At 35.5% G+C, this 25,591-nt stretch overlaps 1 protein-coding gene across 1 annotated transcript in view; it reads right to left on the bottom strand.

The window, feature by feature from the left end:
- LOC125235103 (kinesin light chain) overlaps nt 1-1,890 on the bottom strand; it is a 59,085-nt gene extending 57,195 nt beyond the window's left edge. Inside the window, exon 1 of the mRNA XM_048141537.1 lies at nt 1,807-1,890. The gene's annotated coding sequence lies outside the window, so the exon portion shown is untranslated. The remainder of the gene's footprint in view (nt 1-1,806) is intronic.
- Nucleotides 1,891-25,591: the final 23,701 nt, after the last annotated feature.

The raw sequence follows: 25,591 nt of genomic DNA, 5'->3' as shown, positions 1-25,591 counted from the left end.
TGCGAGATCTTCGTCTATATACGACATCTCGACAGTTTTGGTTACACCCTATGTTGACATGTTTTATAGTACTAGGCTTTGTTTTTATTGTTAAGTAAACAAGTAATGCAAGTGTACAAAAATTCAAAAAAAATTTAAGTCTTTCTGAAAACCAATACAGATATAGATCTATACGTATTTACATCGGAGTCATCTGAAAGCTTAGCTTTTTGTTTTAAAGACAAAGCATCGTCCTTCCCTTATAATTATCAAAGCGAACTCCTATAAAGTTATACGCCTCGATTGTAATACGCCTCGAAACCCCCATATTCTTGGGGCTAAATCCACAAAGCTATGACACAGATCCTTTGTACGTGTCCTGCGGGAAATCTCAAGTGAGCGTTGCAAAAGCCTGGAAAAGAGCACTTTGATGTCTAAAGAGGTTTATGTTGGGAACTATCCCCAACATAAATCTCTTTGTAAGTGAGAGGCGGAATGCAGTTTGCATTAAAATCGATGGAACCCAACACAAAGGATCGTTGGAAAGGTTTTCTTGAAGAAAGGAAACGAAAATATGGATTCTTCAGAACTAAAATTATTTATATGGGAAAATTGTGGTTTGCGCGAGATTTATTCACATGTATATTAAAATCCAAATATTTCGTGCAACGAAAATATGAATTATTTAGCAGTAAAAAGAGCAATTTAAAGTTGCAGCGTAATACTGATAAACTTTATGTAGAAAACTTTTAAAATTTTCTCCTCTAAAGCGTGTAGAAACTGGAAAAATTGCGAGAGTTCGCTAGACCTCATTCTGTCTTAAGGTGAGAAACTACTTAAAGAGTTTCTTGGCGTTCATAGCCCGGAACAGTGTCTTATGTAGCAATAATTCCAATACCACGACTGGCTGGTCAGTAATTTACTTTGACGCAAATGGGAAGAACTTACAAACTTTTCACGGTGCTGCAGCAAGCCACATTAGATCGTGGTGCAGTTTGCGGAAGATCCAACATTGGTTGATATGGTCATGTCGATAAAAATGCTAGATAGTTCTGCAGTCGTATTAATGTCTGGCGGGATAGACCGGATCGTGTTTAATGGCAATAGAAGTGGTGTAAGAAGATTTATAACCCTAATATAGATATAGAACGTGATGTAAGCGGTCAATTAAATCCTAAACAGGATCTCCAAGGGTATAATGGTTTCATTGATATTAAAGAAAGTAAAAGTGAAATGCTAGTAGTGACTTTCGTATGATTAAGATTGAATCTCTGTCGATACGGGAGACAATCGAAGCGTTGATAGGAATTTTAATTGCTGGAGAAATCAGACTAATTACTTCATTAGAAAAAGAATGTCAGATGAGACTTATGAATTTAATTCGGAAGTAATTGTAAAACCGAATAGAGGCATCGGAAAACACCTGTAGCTGATACAACAGATTTTGTTGAGATAAAATATTGTTGGTGATACGTCATACGTTAAAAAGGTTCAGAATTATGTTATTATTGTCTTCATTGGATTGTTGCAATATAGGGAAGTGATTTCCTTACTTTCTGTTACTAGAAGCGAGCTGCAGCTTCTATAACCAAGACCTTACAAGTCATTTTTACACCAACCAACATGTTTACAAAAACCAGGGAAAACCCACTAAGATCGATACATTTAAACATACAAGACCTAGTTCATAAACACGCGATTACGTATAAATATAACACAGAAACAAATAAATACGCCGATACAACAGTAGAAATAAAATTCACGGTATCGGAATCTAATCTGCGTCGATAGCGTGGTCCTCCAAGGCAAAATAAATATACCACTAACACTATAAACCGGACGGTATCGCGGTACTGTGGACGCGGTATTTTTTTTTATTTTCAGGAGCAAGAGGCAAACGTCCAAACGTGGGCGATGCCGAATGCGTACTGGCTAGTGACAGAGTAGGGACGGGGTGGTATAGTGCGGCGCACGCAGTGCCGGTAATCGAGTCGATAGATTAGACAGGTGTATTCGATACAGATGATGCGGATTTATTTATTCAATGCGATGTTGTTGGATATTTTAGTCAAGGTTGCTTATCAATCGCGTATTAATGTTTCTGGTGAATATTTTATAAGGATGTTTTGATTGAACAAACTTACGTTACGTGGAGTACGTTGTGAGATTTGTGAGATTTGTAAGGATGGTGATCGGCTTTGGATGTTCTTCAGTCACTATTTTATAATGTGCTTCATTTATATAAACACTACTATTTGATTTTGGAACAAAATAGAAATACAACAATGATTAAACAAACAGCTTACATTTTTAGAACCACAAACACGTTTCATAACAAAGCTAAGTAACATAAAAACCTCAATAAAAATGACCACAAAAGTATTACCTAACGGAACTGTATCATTTCATTACGTCACAGACAAAAAACGTGCACGTCCATCAATTCAATAGCAAAAACACGAAAACGACAAAAACTCGATTAAATTCGTATTTCGATCATCGGACGGCCCTAGTTTACCAATCGCTTTAACTGAGGGTGGATCCACCCTTCTTCACATGCGCAATACAGTCTCAAATCGAAATGACGTAAGAGACTATACATGTCATATAAACTTATTGCTTACGAGTTTGGAGTTGAGATGTGCAAAACATGCACATGAATTAAAGTAGGGGTTATGATGATAGTTATCAATATAGTTAACAAAGTATGCATTTATTTGGCGCCCGTCCGCGTAACTCGCCTGCCAAAGTTTATTTGATATTTTTTTGCTTGACAATGGGTCTTCAATAATGCTTATTCGTCTTGATTTTAAAATTGGATTCATAGGTTTTGTCGTAGGATCTTCGATGTAGAAATTCCAGATAAAAAAAAATTGTAAAATAATTACGAGTATTTTTTTCCCTGGACATCTCTGTAAGAAGGATACATACTACATACTCGTAATTAAGCCAATTTTATGACAAATTTCGTTTATATTGCCTAGCAAACAATGAAAATAGGTAAAATAATCCTTAGTAAGGCAACTAAGTAACAACTAGCGGGATAAGCCGCAGAAACCTTCAAAAGAAGTTACATAAACACAAGGTCGGCCGAATCGATAGACGCCACCGAGTCTGCTCTAAAGGATATTTTTACCAGACGAGATGTCCAATTTAATTAAATGAAAAGCAATGAATGTCAGACGGAGAAAGATTGGAGAACTGTTTTACTAAAGAGGGGTCTCTCCAATAAAATGACATCACAATTCGAATAAAAGAGAAAGACAATTTGTGAACTTTCGTGTTCGTGGTAGGACCCTCAAAAGTATATGTATTACCTCTATTCGTACCTACGTAACGTAAGATTCCATGAGTTTACATATGACATTTACGCTAGTGACTATGTGAACCCGATCGGAGTCCTATTCCAGATGATGAATTAAATTTAAACGAATCAATGTCAGGGTCAACGGAAAATTGATGTTTAATTTCAGATCAAAAAAGACAGTCAATGTCAAGGTCGATGGAATATTGGAGAATACTTTTACTAATAGAGGGTTAGCAGATTGTGATATACTTGATATATAAATTAACCAGCCCAATGATTTTTAACAGAACATTTTCTTTATTTCACTTTATTAGATTTACGAAATCGTATCGATTTGTCTGGTCTGGTGTGCTAAATATGAAAATCCTTTCACTGTTCCTCAATACCGAAAATATATGCACTTATCCCAAATTGAATTAACCATTTTTTTCTATTTCAATACAGAGCGAAAAGCAATCTTTTAGGTTTACAAGAGATAAGTATTGGTACTTTCATTCATTAGAGAGGGTGATTCAGCATCTCCGCTGTGTAAGACCTTATTTTCTTTGTCTGACACAGCGCTATTACTCACTTTAGTCTGCAATTCTGTGCACCGTGAAAGAAGGCAAGTACTTGAAAGTTATTGGACATTGCAATTAAATAACAAGAGATTAAACGTTGATACAAGATAATGTTATTTGTGTAAACGAAAATTGATTAAGTGTAATTACGAAATCAATTTATTTACAAATTACAGTTTATTAGAAGATAATAATCGCTTTAGAGTGGTTCAGAAGTTCCATTATTGGAGCACTATCTATAAAGAAAATTGAATCAAAAACTGTATTACCCGATGTAACAATGGAAAACTTTCACTGTCGATCTCTCGTAATCAGCACAATGGTGGAAATCATGATTGGGTTCAGTGCCCGAGTTCAAGAAAAAAAAAGCTTGTCTTTAATTGAATTGACTTTTGTAGACAGTTTCGTTGTTTTATCCGCCGTCTTTCTTTCTAACTATAATCTTGATTTCTTATCAGTCCCTGCCGAACAACGTAATTTTTAATTAAATTTAATAGTAAAATCGCTGTCAATAGAAATTGTCAACAATGTAAACAAACCATTAGATAAAATATCAATATTTTAGCACAATTTTATTATTTTAAAGGTTGAGGATCATAATGTGATATGAATTGATTAAATAACACATGGATTTAGCCAGTATCTGATGAGTTAGAATGGAAATTAAAGACATTTTGACTACAAGGTTTGTTTACATTGTTCACAAGTTCTATTGACGGCGACTTAAACACTGTACCTACTGATCTAAAAACAATGTTTCTTAGTTTTTGCATGTTTGTAGTTGGATTGGATGTTTTTACTTGCACCAGTTTATCCATGTCAAGATAAAGGATAAATCACCGTTTTTTTAACCAATTTTCTCTATGACTGATATTTCAAGGCAGAGGCAAAGCATTTTTAGAGTCTTCCGCGAAACGTGAGAATCAAAATATGCATCTTTATTGCTTGAATTTGCAAAAGTAGTAGATGACAGATAAGGAACTTTCGATTTCAATGTTCCTAAACAAGTTGAACAAACGAAACAAAACATTATAATTGTCAAAAACTGTAAGTAAACGAGTAAACAAAGGTTAATTGACAATGTACATTTATATGTATTATATAAAACAGAAACTCCGCTGCCGTGTGCACGTCTTCATTTGGCGTAATTGTGTAACTCCAATTACGACCAACTAATTAACGAGAATGGTTTTGTTCTAGAGAAGGCCGTGAACGTTTACTTCTAAATTTTTATTTTGCTAACTGCAGAAAATATGATGATGATGATGATGTCCTCCCAGACGTATCCGTCGACGGCGACACCTGGACAATTCAGCTATTTTATAATTTCTGACGTGCATGGGCTCGAACGTGACTTGCGAAGCCGAGTTTTGTTTTAAACTTCCGGTCGCAAGTCATGCAGTAAAGCTCACCATTTGCGTCATAGGTGTATGTGTAAGAGGGATTGGGCCGAGATTTTCGGAGCTGACGTTTAGCGTCAAGATCTTCGAGGCGTGCACTTTCGAAGTCGTTGAGACCAGTGTTGATCGCAGTTCGCCAGTCTGATCTCTGAGTTCAAGATTGCCCAAAATTGTGTTTTACTCTGAACTAGCTTCGGGTAAACGCAAGGCTGGTGGGCAATATCTGAGGTACAAGGATGTCCTAAAGCGCCACCTGTCGGCCATCGGTATATCGTGTGGATCATGGGAGGAGTTTGCAGAAAATATAATACTTATTCCACGAATGTTTTAACGGGAAATAAGTGGTATAGTTCTAAGCTTCTATTAATCTAGCACTAGCTGAGGAAAGATCTAATCTTCGAATTTTCAGCAATACAGTAAAAGTTCAGCTCCATCCCCATCTTAAATGGGGAGCCCATAATAGTCTCCTACCAGTCGCTATACTCGCTATTAAAGATGTCAAGGATTCCCCTTTTTACCCAAGATCTACTCGCCATCCTCAACTTTTAAAATGGTTTTATGCAAGAATTTTCTTTATCTTTGCTTCTCTTTATCAATCGACAGAGATCATAGCCAAGATAAACATTCCCAAGTGTGAAGTCCGTAAAGATTCAAGATACCATCGTACGCATCAATGGCGTCAAGCGGATCCGGAGTGGCGTCATCCATATATTACGTCACAGTGTAAGGGGGAGGGGGGGGTCATACTAAATGGACAATCCCTGTTAAAGGGATCAAAAAAGCGTGACATAGGGGGGGGATTTGGTGTGACGTAATATGTGGATGATCCCTATGACTCACACGGATCAGTGATCACATTTGTTTAATGTTTTATTCAACGATAAAAACTGAAACATGTCTGATACCTATCTATGCGTGTGATAAAATGCAGTACGAACTTCTATATGCACTAGCTTAGGAAGGATCTGTATTTACGATGTTGCTTTTGCCTTTGCCATAATATTATTTTGTACCCCCATTTAAGATGGTTCGTAACTGCATGTTATCGATAAGGAATTAAGTTGTGATTTGCATAAAGATCAAAAATAATAATTTTTGGAATACCGCGAGGTATCAGGGGACAATTAAAAGATTGTTAGCAAATTAGGAATAAAAGCCTATTTTTTATTGAATTCATACTAATAACCTAACCACAAAATTAAAATTTTGAAAAAACCCCCGACTGCGACATAGTAGACCGATTTTCATGAAACATGGCTAAGAACACTCCCGACTAACTCAGCTTTCAGAAAAAAAAAACTAAATCATTTAGATTTCACGGTTCATCCGTTCGGGAGCTACGATGCCACAGACAGACACACACACAGACAGACAGACAAACAGACAGACAGACGGACAGACAGACAGACAGACAGACACGTCAAACTTATAACACCCCTTCGTTTTTGCGTCGGGGGTTAAAAATCCTTTACATTATAACGACGGCAATTTACCCGTATAATATTTTGTTTTACCTACAGCTCACATACATAATTACATATAATTATGTACCTATAGTATAAGGCGCCATCGCCGCCGCAAAAGTGCAACTTACTACAAAGTAGAAGTAGAAGTTACATGCTCAACTCCCTAGAGCAACGTGCAGTTGCCGGGAGAAAACGTATTACACTAAATAACAATGTAAAGAGGTCGCTTTCCAAGGAAATTTACGTAGTGTGACCCGTTTTCAGTGGGTTTAAGTTCAGTTCCCTTCCCACCTAATTGCCACTAAGCTTGTTTACGAGACTGTCTGTTAACATAGTGTTTTAACGTCTTGTTATGACGGGATTTATATATTATAGTGCTTTCATTAATATAACTAAAAAAATCTTTAAAAAAGTCATATAATTGTATGTTATAAACATAACCGTTGTCGAATAAACCATAAATAAATATGATACATGAACATGAATATCAAATAAAAACAATACTAATACATTAAATCGAAACGAAGTATATAGAAGAATGAAAGAAGTCAGCAATTGCCAAACCAGCTTAGAGAACTTTAAAATATTCTGTTGATTCTGACACTACTACGGTCAATTTACCATGAACTTTAGGTTATTTGGACAGTTTTGACCGCTGGACCGAATAAAATAGACCATTAGACACCACACCTGCTTTTAAAAGTAAAAAAGTATTTGGACTGCTCGTGGCAAGTGCAAGAACGAGACGGTATGACTCATCGCGGTTCCGGGCAACGGTCAAGGCTCATCATTACAATACATAATTATAGAGGAGTCTACGAGCTTTAGATAGTTTCATTGAGGCGCGTGCTTTGGGTAAAAGTATTATGTTGTCAGTACCTAGGTAAGATCTGATCTGACAAATCTGCACGATCAAACTTGACACTTTTTGACGTGACAAAGTTACTTATTGGAAAAATAAAATGGCGTCGGTAGAAACCTACAATAAGTGGACGAAAACTAGCACTGTGAAATATCTTGCTTTGTATAGTCTTATACGTGGTTATCTTAAGTATTTACTAGACTCTGATATTGTAGAAAATAAAGGTCAAAGGTTCAGTATCTCCTGGGAAATAATCCACAAGACAAATTAAATATTTTTTCCAGAAATCTCGCTCTCAGATGTGCGAAGAGATATAATTATCAGAAGTTGAAGATTGTAATTACTTAGGTATTCATACTATATCCATCAAAATGCCGCTATAAAAATGCAGTGTTTCACGACGTATAAGGGCAATTTTTTTCAAAGATGTCCACCCCACTATTTTTTTGATTTGGATTTTTTTATGTGGTTTCCACTCAGAATCGCGAGCTCTTTCAATTCAAATAGGAGAAAAAAAGTGTCCCAAGGTTTTTTTCCCGTTCCGTTACCATTTTTTTATACATTTTGTATGGCGGTAACGGAATGGAAGGTTCGAAAACATGTATGGAAATCTTGGGACATTTTTTTTCTCCTATCAGGATCGAAAGACCTTGAGATTCTTAGTATTAATCGCTTAAAAAATACCCATGTTACAAAAAAAAAAAAAATATATTATGTGATGTAACTAAAAATTTATGGTTTTCGTAATTTTTCCTTTATTTATGCTATAAGACGTTGCTTCGTACCAAATTTCAAGATTCTGAGTTCACGGGAAGCACCCTGTAGGTTTTGATTCCCTTGCAAGTGTCGAAAATTTGCGGCATAAACGGCTGTATCTTTTGATTGCGTTGGCTTAGAAGTTTGATTTTTTCACAGCTTCAAGGGACAGTAGACCTGAGTAATTGATATAAATTTCAGCTTCATACCTCCACGCGTTCCTGAGAAAAAGGGTCTTGACAGACGGACGGACGGACGGACAGACGGACAACAAAGTGATCCTATAAGGGTTCCGTTTTTTCCTTTTGAGGTACGGAACCCTAAAAAGTGGGGTGGACAACTTTGAAAAAATGGCCGACTTTATTTTTCTGAGAAATGCTTCTGAATCTTACAAAAATAAGACACTTTGTTTCTGTCTACTAGTAAAAGCTTAGGACGTGGACAGTTTCTCCTGGCTAGTCGTGACTGAGGCTTTGTACTGAAAATGCCTTAAGTTGCGTGATTTTCGTTCATAATACGCCTTTTTTATTAAACATACACGTCAATCAGCTAGATTCAGTGATTTATATCAGAAAGCAAAAGAAAGTTGACGTATATAGTATACAAAAAATGGGAAATAAGGACAAAAAATTACGTTTAAAATTTAGATGATTTCGAAGGCGAAGTCAACTATGAAACTATTTATAAATCTGTGGCAAAACCACGAAGTACAGTTATAGCTTGAATGCTGAAAGATTCGATAGCCCTTTACAAATTAGTGAATTTTACTGTTTGTACTTCATAAGTTACAAACATCAAAAATAAAGAAGATATAATAATTTCTACGTGTTTTTGCAAGTGAAATTCTAAACAAAATAAACTGTTATGTTTACATAAGCTAGTAATTGGATTAAGATATTTTAGCGAAAGCCAATCAAGGCATATAAGTGTAGGAAGCCATTGAAAACGATTAACGAATCGATTGGCCTTGCTAATTTAGCTAGCAAATTACAGCATTCAGTGAAAACTTACGACTAAAGAGATTACACGCCACTTTATAACATAGTTATAGTCAGATATTATATCAGTAATAGGCCTAGCACATGATTGCCGCGAGATAGACTACCCTTTCGTATTGTCATTAATACAGTTAGAAGAAGACATGTCATCTATCTCGCGGCGACATATTCTCGCGGCAATCGTGTGCTAGGCCTACTGAGCTGTCGATGTACTCAAATATATCCGAACAAGCAATATTTGATTTTACGAAGCAAATCACTCTTCGACGACGGCAAGGTTACATAGGACAAAGACGGTTTAGAACCTTTGACAATGTTAACAGAGTAATAAATGAACATAATCCATACTAATATTATAAATGGGAAAGTGTGTGTGTCTGTTTATTTGTCCGTCTTTCACCGCAAAACGACGACGACTACCACGAAGTGATTTTTTAACTGGAGATAGTTGAAGGGATGGAGAGTGACATAAGCTACTTTTAGTCTCTTTCCAACCACCCACTTCCCTAAAATGGAAGGTGGAATGGAGCACACCGCAATTTTTGAAATTTACCGCGAGCGAAGCCGCGAGCAAAAGCTAGTATACTTATAAAGTAAGGACACAGTACATAATATAAGTAAGGACAACTTACGTGGAATGTTCTATTGTTAAGTCATTGACCGATTATTCGACAGCGAATCATAAAACGGGTTGATGGATTAAGAAGACATCCGTCAATTTTAGTACCTTAGCAAATATTAAAGGCCTCATCTCGTGCCTGTTTTTTTTTATTGGGGACTTTTTTTATTATTATTAACTTGTGACTTTTCATTACAGAAGATTCCTTGTGGTTCAAATGTAATAAGGATGTTTTCATCTTCAACTTTATCATCATTAAATGAAGTTTTAGGACCCTAATGGCATAGGACAGTACATTTTGTTCCGCGAAACGGACAGAATATTGAACTTATTTCACAACATAATTATACTAAACCGTTTCTAAACCATTTTTCAATAGGTAGCGTACAGCGGGGCAAATCTCGACTGGGGGGCAATTAATTAATCCATTTTTTCCATTATTACACTATGATGTTGAGTTCTACATGACTGTATCCACTGAACACGCCTACCATATATAACCGGTGGACACTATATTTAATAATGCAAACATTGTAAAACATGGAAAAAATGGACCAGTTACATTTGACCCCAGTTGAGATTTGCCCCGTTAAGTAAGTATGTATAATAGCGTTTACAAATGGTTTACAAAGTTACAAATTAGAGTTAGAAGGAACACGCCGGAGAATTTTATCACGACTATAAATTACCCAACGTTATACGTATGCGGAAAGTTGCGTCATTGACTTTCGAGGCGCAAAAAATGGCCGTAATTTTTCATAATATCAATCATTTTATTTTTAAGTAGCTTGGTAAAACTTAGAAAGTGTTAAATATATAAAAATGTTCAAACAGCATCAGCAAGGCTGCTGGTGTCAAAAGTTGGATAAGTTTTGTAAAGTCAAACATTAATTGAATAAATTAATAGACGGACAGACAGACATACGAGTGAATCTATATAAAGGGTTCCGTTTTTCCATTTTGAGATACGGAACCCTAAAAAGTAGCAACATTAGAAAAAAAAATAGTTTCTAGTCTATTGTTTAAGTTTCCATTCCACAGTTTAAGTGAGAAGATGGCAATGTCGTTCACGGATTTTTATAATTAGTAAATTAGATAGTAAAATTAGATTTACCCTGCATTCCTGCAAATCCAGATTAGTTTTGGTTAGTAACTACTTATTTTTGTAAGAGCCCCATTTCACTAGTAATTCTAAAGTCACATTCGGTATGTCTATTCTCAGTGTAACCGTAACTAATATGAAATTAGAGTAAAAGTAGCTAAAGAAAGTCTATAAATCAAATTGTATGTAATTACGAGAGATGAAATATATGTAATTTGCAAGGCGCCGTGCCGACTTATGGCATTTCATGATTAACTTATTGGCTTTCGCTTAATTAAAGAGCAGTCATTGTGTCTTTTTAGGGTTCCGTACCAAAAACGTACAAAAAGGAACCTTTATGGTTCGATTCTTGTCCATCCGTCTGTCACATAAATCACATTGCTAAACCCCGCTACCAATTTTTAATTTTAGATGTGGCTGTCTGTGTCTGTATAATAGTATAACTAAACTAGTATTTGACTGTTACGTAGTTGAAAAACTGCTTTAACAAATCTATACATCGATTCCTAAAAACACTTCGAGTATGTTTCTCAAAGATATAGCGTCCGTAATGTTTCAAATTAAAGAGTGCCTCAGAAAAGTTCTCATGCTAAAATTACAGTTTAAAACCGAATTAATCATAGAGCGGAATTAATAAGTAACATTTAACCGTAATCGATCTAAAGGTAGAGTTTCTTTACGAAAGGGAAACCGCTTTCGAGCTAGATTCATATCAAAAAAGGAAAAGTGAAACTAATCAAGATTAGCGGCAATTTTATTCATTAGAATCATTAGTGTAGTGCAGTTCAATGAATATTAAGGCGGTCGGTACTTTGAATGTGTGGGAGTTACAGTACCTACAGTGCTGTAGGTATACCATAATCACAGTATAATAAAGAGTACTATCGTACAGTATGGCCACTCCCGCTCCCCGCTGAAAGTGCCGCCCACCCCCTCTCGGTTACCTCACAGTTACCGCCTGTCAAAAACGCGACCAGTCGACCTGTCATATCCCACTCATACAAGCTTAGTACGCGTTCACCTACACGAGCTTAGAATGTGTGCTAGGAACGCGCCTCTTTCATACATTTGATCGCCAGTGTCCGAGGTGTGCCATAATTATCATAGATTTGCAATGATGGTACAGTCAGCACAGCAACCAATCTGTGAATAAGTGCCAAAAATGTACAGGCAATTGTACAGGCAATAAAGTTCAGTATACATTTTTTGGCACTTTGGCTTTATTCACAGCTTTGTTGCTGACTGTACTGCTTATAGACATCTGAAGTGTGCCGGATCGGACGATCGGACGGCTGGACGGTAACGGCCATAGTGACAGTCAAAAAACTAACCGGCGGTTGCCGTCCGGCAAACTGATTGACAGTGGGCCCCTGAAGGGAAGCCATCAGCCCATCACGTATGAAATTTCATGACAGCGAAAAAGCCAGGCTTAAAATAAATACATTTTCTAGAGAACGGGCGAAAGATAGCTCATAGGTTAGATATGGTGGGTGCCTGGGTGGGTGGTAAATGTTCATATATGCTCCATCGGTAAAATAAACCAGTTCCAAAACATATTGCCAAATTCTACACTGCACTCCGATTTACGTAACATTTTTTTTATATTTGACAGAAAACTTGTATAGATAATTAAAAACTGTACATATTTTTATACGTACATAGCATGAGACAGTGCTATGTACGTATAAACGGACTCACACACCGGAACTACTTGACGGGGCCGTCCATAAATTACGTCATTCTAAATTAGGGGGGGGGGGGGGGGGTTTGGTCTGCGGATGACGGTAAATGATAGATGGGGGGGGGGGGGGGTGTTTCGAAATTGACGTCATTCTTATTTATTTATTTATAGTTTATTTTTCACGTACAAAAAGATTATTTCTAAAAGAAATTTCTTCCAGCACACCTAGTAAGTGAGACTGCAAATGTGAGAGGCGGCTAAGGCGCATACAATACTAAAATAACTCATAATAAACATACATAAGTAATGCAACATAGATGTACACAAATACAGTAATAACTACAGATAAAATACTCTAACAATAATATTACATATAATACTAGCTGCCCGCCCCGGCTTCGCCCGTGGTACTTAAATGTATTATACATATAAACCTTCTTTAAGAATCAGTCTATCTATTTAAAAAAACCGCATCAAAATCCGTTGCGTAGTTTTAAAGATCTAAGCATACATAGGGACAGACAGCGAAAGCGACTTTGTTTTATACTATGTATTATATTATATTATAAGTAGTTATATTATATCAATGATTATTGCCAAAGTAAAAATAATAAAAGATGATTCTATAACCAAGTGTTTTAATCATATAATACCCTATTTTTCTCAAATCTGCAATGTTTTATTTTGTCAAACTGGTAATGACGTCAATTTTGGAAGAAGGGGGGGTCATTAAGATATGACGATAGGATGATTATAGGGGGGGGGGTCTAAAATCTGAAAAAATCGATGACGTAATTTATGGACAGCCCCTTCTGGATGTGATCATCGAGTAATTGATTACTTGTGAATTGTGAAAGGTATCATATCAGTAGGTAGGTAATCATTATTTATTTCTGTAATTAGATATGACATTTATAGGTCGATTATGTTTGGACAAACAGTGAAAGAGTAATATTTAATAATTAGTTATCTTAATAGTCTTAATATTATTGTGTTATTTTTAAACTAGCTGGCGCCGGCGTCTTTGCCCATGTAGATAATACTTTTCCAAATAGGGAGTTGTCTCTACAGTTCTCGTTCAAAAGTATTTGTCAGTTATTAAAACAGTTTTCATATGATATATGTTTGGGGAACTGCAGATACTTTTTGATGAACTCTGATCTATTTTGATAACTTTGACAACTACATGAAGAAAGTAATAATAAATAATACTCGAACAGACTAATCTATGAATTTTATTTACACTGCGTAAGTACATGTGTATTTTATTATAAATATAACTTTTACCAGACGTGACAAAGTTGGCAAAAAACGACTCTAACTTACCTCATTTTCTCAAGCCTGATTTTGGTATATGATACGCAGGGACCTGTAACCAGACCGTTTGTAAGCAGCCAGACCAATCGGATGGACCCAACCATCCGCCAGACCGACTTAAAGTTTCGATATGAGCATTAGTAGAATTGAAATATTCTGGGTCTATAAAAGCTAAAAACTTGAATTTTCTACATTAAGCTACGTGTATATTGTATACTTGACGTAATAAGCGACTTTCAAAAATTTTACTTCTAAGGAAATAAAAAAATTAAAGTTTATATGTGGTGCAAGATTAATTTTAAGCTATGAATTTTATTTACACTGCGTAAGTACATGTGTATTTTATTATAAATATAACTTTTACCAGACGCGACAAAGTTGGCAAAAAACGACTCTAACTTACCTCATTTTCTCAAGCCTGATTTTTATATATGATACGCAGGGACCTGTAACTAGACCATTTGTAAGCAGCCAGACCAATCGGATGGACCCAACCATCCGCCAGACCGACTTAAAGTTTCGATATGAGCATTAGTAGAATTGAAATATTCCGGGTCTATAAAAGCTAAAAACTTGAATTTTCTACATTAAGCTACGTGTATATTGTATACTTGACGTAATAAGCGACTTTCAAAAATTTTACTTCTAAGGAAATAAAAAAATGAAAGTTTATATGTGGTGCAAGAATAATTTTAAGCTATGAATTTTATTTACACTGCGTAAGTACATGTGTATTTTATTATTTTATTATAAATTTAAAGAAGAAAAGTAAATTAAACTTTTTTTTCGGTCGTCGAACAAGGTGGTTTAAAATTAGTTTTAAGATCGATCCTTTTTAATTTGTGGGCGAGGGACCTCACACTATGTATAAAGGCACTATGTGTATGTTGCATATAATGTCAAATCCCTCGCATACTACAAAAGTTATTTAAGCATTTATATAAGTTCAGTTAAAATGAGGTGGAAAGTATAAGTGTATATGTTGTGTACACACGTAAAGTATTCTAAACTTTTTATAACGGCATACATGTATCAAAAATGTATTCGTGTCTGAAAATTCAGCATCTCCGACATGGGTAATAACGGGGTTGATGATGTTCGTATTGAGTACAAATGTTTAAACTTCCTAAACTTGTAATTCTAAAGCTCGTCACTTAGGTATGTTACCATGTTTTGTAGGAGAAAGGAAATTCGTTTAGTTATATACCGTTGTAACATTGATTGTTTACTTCTTTGAATTGAATATTTAATTTATAATGCACTGTACCAATTTGTTTTTTCCTTGTTTACGTTATTTATAATATAAAATTCAATTCGTTATTCAAGTTTTTAGCTTCTATAGACCCGGAATATTTCAATTCTACTAATACTCATATCGAAACTTTAAGTCGGTCTGGCGGATGGTTGGGTCCATCCGATTGGTCTGGCTGATTACAAATGGTCTAGTTACAGGTCCCTGCGTATCACATATCAAAATCAGGCTTGAGAAAATGAGGTAAGTTAGAGTCGTTTTTTGCCAACTTTGTCGCGTCTGGTAAAAGTTATATTTATAATAAAATACACATGTACTTACGCAGTGTAAATAAAATTCATAGCTTAAAATTAATCTTGCACCACATATAAACTTTAATTTTTTTATTTCCTCAGAAGTAAAATTTTTGAAAGTCGCTTATTACGTCAAGTATACAATATACACGTAGCTTAATGTAGAAAATTCAAGTTTTTAGCTTTTATAGACCCGGAATATTTCAATTCTACTAATGCTCATATCGAAACTTTAAGTCGGTCTGGCGGATGGTTGGGTCCATCCGATTGGTCTGGCTGCTTACAAACGGTCTAGTTATAGGTCCCTGCGTATCATATATCAAAATCAGGCTTGAGAAAATGAGGTAAGTTAGAGTCGTTTTTTTGCCAACTTTGTCGCGTCTGGTAAAAGTTATGGCCGGCGGAAACGGTCTGGCATTGATGATAACCAATTTCTAACAACGTGCTCTAACACATATATAAAAATCAGCCTTGAGAATTTAAGGAAAGTAAGCACTTTTTTTTTCACCTTCATCACTTGATAGCAAAAAATTGGCCGATGGGCCGAACTAGAAAATATGCACACATTAACCGCCGATATGAACTCTACATTGTCCCAAAGTTTCATCCTTGAGAATTTGAGGAAGGTCTGGCGGGCCTGGGCTCTTGATCTATAAATGAACATGAAATTTATATAACAAATTACACAAATGTAACCCAATTTATGTGTAATAAATGATTGTTTTTTATTGATGTTCTACAATTAAGTACCATCGATTAATCTTTGTCAAAGTGAATTTCATAATAAAAAGCACATAACACAAAACATTAAAAAATCGATCAAGTGCGAGTCGTATTCGCTCACCGAGGGTTCCAGACAAGTTCCGTATAAACGTATTTATTATTTACAATGTTTATTTTTTATATTAAGAACAAGACTTGCCAAATTGTACGGTTGAGTTAGTGTAAATATACCTACCTACCTAGTACCTACGATTTTTAGGGTTCCGTAGTCAACTAGGAACCCTTATAGTTTCGCCATGTCTGTCTGTCCGTCCGTCCGTCCGCGGATAATATTAATCTCAGTGACTGTTAGCACTAGAAAGCTGAAATATGTATATCAATCACGCCGACAAACTGGTAAAATAAAAAGTAGAAAAAATGTTTTATTAAGGTAAAGGGTTTTTTCAATTTGAGCTACGGAACCTTAACAAGAAAGTGGATTACGTTAAAATCGTAGACTTAATTGTCTTGGAGCAATTAGGTATACCACGGGGAGAACGCAATATCGCAAATATCGAGATGGCCTCAATACACTAATTCAATTAGAAGCCTGCGAGAAATTGGAATCTTCCCACTACTATGTGAGAAAAAGTAGTAAGTAGATAGGTTATACTTTAGGGAAAAGTTTCAGGTCAGTTCATGACGAATCTTCTATGAAAAGATAGACTAAGTAGCAAACTAAGATCCTAGATGTTCGGAGGAATTTCAAAATGGTATAATCATCTGGAGGACATTTTTTTTTTTTACTTTCCTGATATTAAATGTTGTTTTAAGTGTTTCTAGTATATCATAGCTTTTTATACAGTGAACTAACTATCTGGGAAATGTGACGTTGATTGAACTAATATCAATAGTGGTCCTTAAATGAAAGCGCGGGAGATAATCTTGAAAACCATAAGTTTCTTTTTTATTAGCCTAATAAAATTGAACATCATCACAGAGCTGGGCAAAGATTGTTTCTTCCAGTCGACTACGCAGTGAGTACTTTCATGGGTCCAAATCATCCCGCCATCGCCATCTCCCTTTCGATCGTATTAATTTATCCTCTTAAACTTCCTATAATCGGAAACACGTGTTTTGTCCTTTAATACCAGCGGGCCATTTTATCCACTAGTGGGTAAAGTAATTTGACCTTGAATAATGTCATAACTACTCCCTTTCTAGTAATAAAGATGATTTACCACCTGTGGAACTACTGGAAGCAGTGATAAACGTGAATCTAGTTAATAATTTTACTTCTCGTGTGTTAAAAAACTCGCAATGATTTACCACTCGCTTCGCTGGTATTAATTTATCCTCTTAAACTTAGAATCCTTTCACTTGCTCGTTTTTCAATTCCACACTCGGCGTTAAAATACAACTTTGCCCCCTTGTATAACAAATAACTATAGATTTATAAAACGTCTGCAAATTTCTGTAGACCTTGGCCGATTTGAACAGGGTGGAGGTTTATGGTGATAAATATAAATCTACATGGAAATCAGGCTTCTGTCCCACTTTTGAAAGACTATCAGCAATAAGGGCCGCTTGTAATTGATGGTTTTAATTAGTAATAAATAACCGTGGGCGGTCATTTAGTCAATTAGTTTATGCTTCATTAAGACAGAGACAAACCCAATTTATTTATTCGAAAGTTAGGTATGAGAGAACTTAATTGAGACGTAAGTATGAATGAATATGAATAATTAGGTCGTTATATAGGTAGCTTTTTAATAGTGTGTAAAGGCCATACATGAGCCGGGCTGTCAATTATTCGGCACTGGGGGCCGATTTTTGAGTCTCACTGTCACTAAAATACCGGTTGAAAACGGTGAATTGCCTATTATTTTCAGTGACAATTTTCTGAATTCGAACGCCGTGAGACTCAAAAATCGGCCCCCTGTTACTTTTTTATTTTGCTTATTAGATGTCTCCGTTGTAGGTTTTTTCAAAATTTTTACTTTTAACTGAGAGGCCTGTATCGTCCGACCAATTGACAATCTGTAGGGTCCTTAAAATTATTTGACTGATTATTAACGTAAAGTTAGCTAATTTTAAATGAACTTTATCCATCTTTATAAACGTTTCCGACAACAAAGTTCACTTCACGCGTCGGGTTCAAAGGGTCAAAAGTAGCGGAGATATTATTTTCGATGTTAAAAACATGATGAGTAAATTCGCAATTACAAATGCAATACGCATATAGACCAGTTGCTGGCATAACAAGGCTGAGCTAGTTACTAATGTTGACTAGTCTGTAAAAAAAAACTGCTCAAGGTTGCCAGACGGTGGCAGCGGCCAACGTGCAGAAAAAGAAAAGCAAGTGAATGCGCGAACTATTAATACGGACAATGCAAGTTTACGATGTTAATTAAGTATGTTCTGAATATTAAACTGTCTGGTATGCATGTATTTTTAAATATGGGTTGTCACTTTAGATATAGTGGCTGATCGCAAATAGTATTTTCGTAGGCTTCATCAGAACCGGAATTCTGAAATTTATTGTCATGTGTCCATTTAAAATAACAATTCGGATTTTAACACGGTCTAGGCACGATTTGATGATTGGATAAGTCAGGTACTAAATATATACTACAATCAGAGTGTACCATTTTTGAGGTCCTAATGATTATACAACGTAAGTGTAACGAAATGATAAATCGGAATCTACAGGATTAATGATGTATTCTGACTATTCAGTCGATTCAGTCTTCGTTTTTTTTTTTTTTCAAATGTCGGAGCCAGAGTTTGACAGATCTACACCTCACAAAACCAATAACTTTATCCGTGCGAAACCGTAGAAATTATACCTATTTATATATTGGCATTCCGCGTTCACGGGTTATGAAAAACAATGGCACTGCGCCGGTACCTGTGTACGCATGCGCGACCGTGACCTCTGCGCAAGGGCTATGCATCGCATGCTTCAATGAGCTTGTGCGGAACTTTAGGTTCACATGAGATTGTATGACAATTGACAATGCTTTAGTTAATGAGAATTTCCGGGTTTATAAAGAGGCTAAATGTTGATAATTTGTATTCATCAATATTCTTTCTCACTCTCACCTCAACTGTACTTACTGGCAGGCAAGTATGGACGCGTTATAAATGATAAAACGTCAGGCCGTCCTTTTTGCACTATTTGTAAGTGCGATAGGGACGCACGTGCGATGTGTTTATCATACTAGTGTGCTACGCCCGGACTCCATAAGAATATATTACATAATTTCAGCATCTTTTTGTTTTAAGGGAGAATAAAATTAAGTAACTATTCATTATTCATATATTCATATCATATCAATTATGTATTTCATGAGCCAAGAACAGTGTTTAAAAAATTTAGTGCTATGGTTCAATCAGACTACTCATAAAATGTATTTTTTTTTAAATTAATACTTGAACATGGCAGTAAGTCACATAACTAGGCCAACCAGTAGTCATTAAGAAAAGGAAGAATGTGTGTCTTGTTATTCTTGATAATGTTATTGACAGACAACCATCAGTTGTGACATTGAACTGCAGGAAATATGAAACAAGATTTTTTTGTAAAGTTATTGGTGCAAATGCAATTCAGTAAAAATAAAAATAATGTTTATGAAATTTTTGTAAATAGTAGGGTCAGTCTACAAATTTTAAAATTTGTAGACTGACTCCCTTATCCATAAACATACACCAAAGTTATCAAGCAGATAAAGTTTGTTTGTCCCTTTCTGAAGTATTGGTGTGATAGAAAGGGACAAACTTTATCGGTTTGATAACTTTAGTGAATGTTTATGAATAAGGCGGTGAGAAATTTTGTAAAAACTTTAATTATTTCAATAACTTTAATTTCACTCAGTTACCATAGTTACACAATCTACTAAAAGTTGCCATATATTGGAATAAATAAGTCATACTGAATATTTTTTACATGTTACATTACTAAAAAAACATAAAAAGGATGCAATTTTTTGCTTGCAATTGCGAAGATAAACTAGTGATTGTCTCAGTATAAAATTATTAATTTATTCATTGTAAGTATGCATACATAGCAGTGCAAGCCAAGATTTTTTTACAATATGAGTAGAGTTGTGCCGTTCCCGAGAACTTTCTCCCGTTTGTATGGGAAATGTTCTCTCAGGAGAATATTCTCCATAGTGAAATGAGAACGTTTCCGAGAACGGCACAACTCTAAATATGAGAGCACTGCAGGCACAGAAACTTAACACACTTGAAATACATTATGTGCACACAACAAAACAAGTCAATAGCTTTGCTAATGTTTGTGACACAATGTCCACACCCTATATATGACATCATGGTTTGGAGATTAGTGTTTAATGTCAGATCTATAGAGGACATTTTATATGAGCAGTTCAGAAATACACAAGCTACACCACCACTAAATAAAATAAATAAATTGATGTAGACAATTTGACAATCCCTAGAACATTTCTTTTTAGTTAACATGTATAGACTAGAAAGGATTTCAAAAGTAAAGTTAGTTATGTTCAAATAAACATGTACACTAGCAAAGTTTGTAAGAGCCTGGGCGTTATGTTATTATCAGATCAATGCTTGAGGGGTATGGACAAGACTACATTTAAAAATTTTTCCTTTTATTAGAAGATTCCAATTTTACGTTTTACAACTCGGTAACAGCATAATGATCTATATTAAAATATAGAATAAGAGAAGAAAAGTTTGTATGAAACAAAATTTCCTAAGTTACTTTTGAACATTTGCGATGAGTTTGCAGTGCAACAAACATTATATTACAGATTATAAGAGGAAATACATATCTAGAACAAAACAACAAACACAATAACCATCAGGAAATAATTTAAATCATACAAAAATCCCTGGGAATCTTTTAGCAAGCAAATCATCAGTACCATCTGAACAAATAAACAATCCTAAACGTACGACCTTGAAAGTTTGTCTACTACAAACTTCATAGATAGGTCTCATCATAAAGGGCTATTCTGTGCCCTTTCAAGCACCTGCCATTTACCTCCAATCGATGTCTACATTAGGTCACTGACTTAACAATACATGTATACGCTCTGGCCTTTCATTCCGCCCGCTAGAATAATTAATACGCCTTGTTCACTTGCGGGATTAGTCATCAAATATTTTGCAACAAAACCACGCGAATATTCATATAATAGACAAGAAATTCGTTTACTATTTCCTAGTTGTTTATTAGACATTTTCAACACCTTTACAAGTTTACACAACCTGTCTCCGCTCGATAAAAGGAAAAAAATACTTTGTGATAACTCGAGCACGGAGCGGAAAATGGCGTTAGAAATTTACGGTTATAAAAAACGTATGGCGCCAGTATACATCTGAAATATATAGGAACTGAAATGTACAAGTTGAAAGACAACGTATTAGGTTATAAATAAAACATATTCTGAAGAAAATCTAATAAAATAACTTACCTTTCTATAAATTGACAGCAACACACAGCACTAGAAAATTCACAGTTGACAAGTATGACAACTTGGAGAAATAAACAGACAAGACAAGACAATCTCTTTTTGTCAAGATGCCACCTTGATTGCGTTTTGTTTCGATTTTTTTGTATGATTTAAACACTGAAATATTAAGTACATTAGTCAATTATGGTAAATAAAATATTAATTAAATTAAAATATAGGGTGTTTTCAATGTTTTGGCAGTAGTTTAAAATTATTAAGAATTTACATAACTATAATTATTTTATTTATAATTATTTTATTTTGTCTTGAATAAAAATTGGTTGTCTGTAAAGTCGGTTTACGGACGGTAGTTTAACGTGATAACGTCAAACATTACAGTAGTATAGACAGGGGCGGTCAGAGTATAGCAAAAGGGGCCCGATTCTGGAACTTTTTTCACGTTTTTTTTTTGTTCTTATTTGAAAGAATGCATTAAAATAAGCATCTTTTATAAATTAAAGTTTTTTTTAAAAACCTACTAATTTAGGAGTTAGAGTGGTGCAAAGTTGCAAAATTTTCCCGTAGCATTACTAAGGCGCCAGAGACAGAAAGCGATATCGACGGAGCACCTCTTACGCGGGGCTCCTATTCTGTGCAGTTTGGCCTTCTGCCGTTTGAAGATACCTAACGAACCTGTCATTTTGTATCCTAGACCGTTTGCGAGACACGCGTTAATTTTATTAAAGTGCTAGTGCCATTTACTAATCTTAGAACCCTAATATCTCAGTAAATATTAATGGAAAAGAAAAAGTTTATATAACAAAACATCCTTAAACATTAAATAAATGTCATATACAAAGAAAAAGTGACCAAGGCCTCCAAGTGTTCCGAGCTGGAATCGAACCAGCGTACTCCGTTAACCGGACGGATGCCTGTAAAACCACTCGGCCATCGGATCACGAAAGCAAGGGTCGAAATTTCCAAGTATATGACACAATTACCGAAGGCTAGGCGCCCCCCGCCATCTCTGAGGTAGAACCGAAACTAGTTCGACCTCCTAACTGAATCAACACATGTGATTACGAGCTAGCGAAGAGAGATGGCGCTGCCGTGCAAATCTTACAACAAATTAAATTATTCTCATTTGAAAATATAATAAAATGTAAAAAAATGTAAAATATAATGTTTATAGTATAATAGTAGTGTTACTACTTAAAAATACAAATTAAAATATTTTCAAATGAGAATAATTTAATTTGTTGTAAGACAAAACATCCTTATTTAAACGTGTTCTATATGTAGGTAAACCGACACGAGTTACGAATTTCCTTTTCGCACGTGTATCGAACGACGTTTTTCAGTACAGATGGCCCTCCGAAGTACGATACACGTGCGAAAAGGAAATTCGTAGGTCGTGTTTTAATTTATCGCCACTCGTATCGAACTTAACACACGTGGAAACACTTTTTGACCTAACTACACAATCTAGTTTAATAATTCTAAATCTATGATGAGTTCAGACGGGATATGTTCTGTCAAAAAGTCGTATAAATTAAAATAGACTCCAAAAATAATTGATTTGTTTATAATTTGGATGTTTAGATTATTGCAATCCGATAAGAAATCTGAATTCAAAGGTTTATTATTTTTTGCTTTTTAGTTTCTCCGTGTTTTGTAACGCGCTTATTTTTGAAGGCGGTTTTATTTTTTGTTAAAAAGTTAATTTATTTGTTGATTTTTAGTGGTTCCTATTGATATTTTACGTATCAGTCCGAATATATGTACAGTAGTGAAAGAATTATCCTTTAACTCCTAACCATTGAGGAGTTGACCTTCCATCATCAGCTCAGCCACATAAAGTTATCACCATCAGGCGTAAATACTGGTGGCTGGACCATCTCGGGGTTATACCTGATCGAATGAAAAAAAAATTTTGAAAATCGGTCCATGATTCTCGGAGATATCGAATAACATACAAAAAAAAAAAAAAAAAAAAAAAAAAAAAAAAAAAAATTGTTTGTCTGTAAAGTCGGTTTACGGACGGTAGTTTAACGTGATAACGTCAAACATTACAGTAGTATAGACAGGGGCGGTCAGAGTATAGCAAAAGGGGCCCGATTCTGGGACTTTTTTCACGTTTTTTTATTTATTTATTTATTTATTAAAAATACACAAAAGTTAACAGTATTTCACCAAAGCACTTATGTGGTAATATAATTATGTACATGTTAAATTGACATAAATAAAAGCAAACACACTTAAAAGTTAAACTATGGTTATTACATTAATAACCTAAGGAGTGTAGAGTCTATGAACCTTAAGAGTTTTCTGTAAAACACACCAACACTATCAGCAAATATGTCAATATCGTCTGTCTCCAACATGATGCGGTTAAGAGCAGCTCGGGCTCGAGCGGTGCGCCGGCCGCCGCGAACAGGCGCCGCCGCCGCCGCGCCGGCACCGCGCCCGGCATGCCAACCACCACATTCGCTCTTGGCACTTGCAGCCCCATTCTCTCAAGCACGGATGCGTCATCTACTCTATGGTGAAACAGTTGGCGGTAATGCATAATATGCAGCAGTTTCCGTCTGGTTTCTAGAGTTTGAAGACCAACCATTCCTGTTACGAATAGAGATGGATACATATATGGGTAATATCCGTACAGTCGTTTGTAAATGTGCCTACAGAACTTCCTCTGCACTCTTTCTAGCATAGTGTTTTGTTCTTATTAGAAAGAATGCATTAAAATAAGCATCTTTTATAAATTAAAGTTTTTTTTAAAACCTACTAATTTAGGAGTTAGAGTGGTGCAAAGTTGCAAAATTTTCCCGTAGCATTACTAAGGCGCCAGAGACAGAAAGCGATATCGACGGAGCCCCGCTTATTACAGAAACTGCACAGAATAGGAGCCTTCGTCCGTTTGAAGATACCTAACGAACCTAACCTATACCTATATAAAAGTCGTCATTTTGTATCCTAGACCGTTTGCGAGACACGCGTTAATTTTATTAAAGTGCTAGTGCCATTTACTAATCTTAGAACCCTAATATCTCAGTAAATATTAATGGAGAAGAAAAAGTTTATATAACAAAACATCCTTATTTAAATTGGTTATATTGGTAAAAAAAATCTCTGGCGCCTTAGTTTGGGAAAATTACTTACTATGGGAAAATTCGCAACTTCGTACTGCTCTAACTCCTAAATAAGTAGGTTTTTCAAACAACTTCATTCTATAAAAGATGCTTATTTTAATGCAATCTTTCATGTTTTTAAATTACAAACACTCAAAAATAATAAACACGGGCGCGCCATCTGTCGCAGCTGTGGTGCTTTACTCAGGCCACACGCTACAACCATACCGACTTTTGTGTCAAAGTGACAGTCAGCAATGTCAGATTCCACATTGGTCATTAATTTTGGAATCAGCACCCCCTAAAACCTATTTTACGACACCCATGATGCCTTTTGTGTCAAAGTGACAGTCAGCAATGTCAGATTCCACATTGTTCATTAATTTTGGAATCAGCACCCTCTAAAACCCATTTTACGACACCCGTGACGACTTTTGTGTCAAAGTGACAGTCAGCAATGTCAGATTCCAAATTGGTTATTAATTTTGGAATCAGCACCCCCTAAAACCTATTTTACGACACCCATGACGACTTTTGTGTCAAAGTGACAGTCAGCAATGTCAGATTCCACATTGTTCATTAATTTTGGAATCAGCACTCCCTACAACCTATTTTACGACACCCATGACGACTTTTGTGTCAAAGTGACAGTCAGCAATGTCAGATTCCACATTGGTCATTAATTTTGTAATCAGCACCCCCTAAAACCTATTTTACGACAC

The sequence above is a fragment of the Leguminivora glycinivorella genome, chromosome 17 (assembly GCF_023078275.1).
Source record: "Leguminivora glycinivorella isolate SPB_JAAS2020 chromosome 17, LegGlyc_1.1, whole genome shotgun sequence".
Classification (NCBI taxonomy): Eukaryota; Metazoa; Arthropoda; class Insecta; order Lepidoptera; family Tortricidae; genus Leguminivora; species Leguminivora glycinivorella.
The sequence above is the reverse complement of the archived record's forward strand: the minus strand, read 5'-3'. Positions and strand labels throughout refer to the sequence as shown.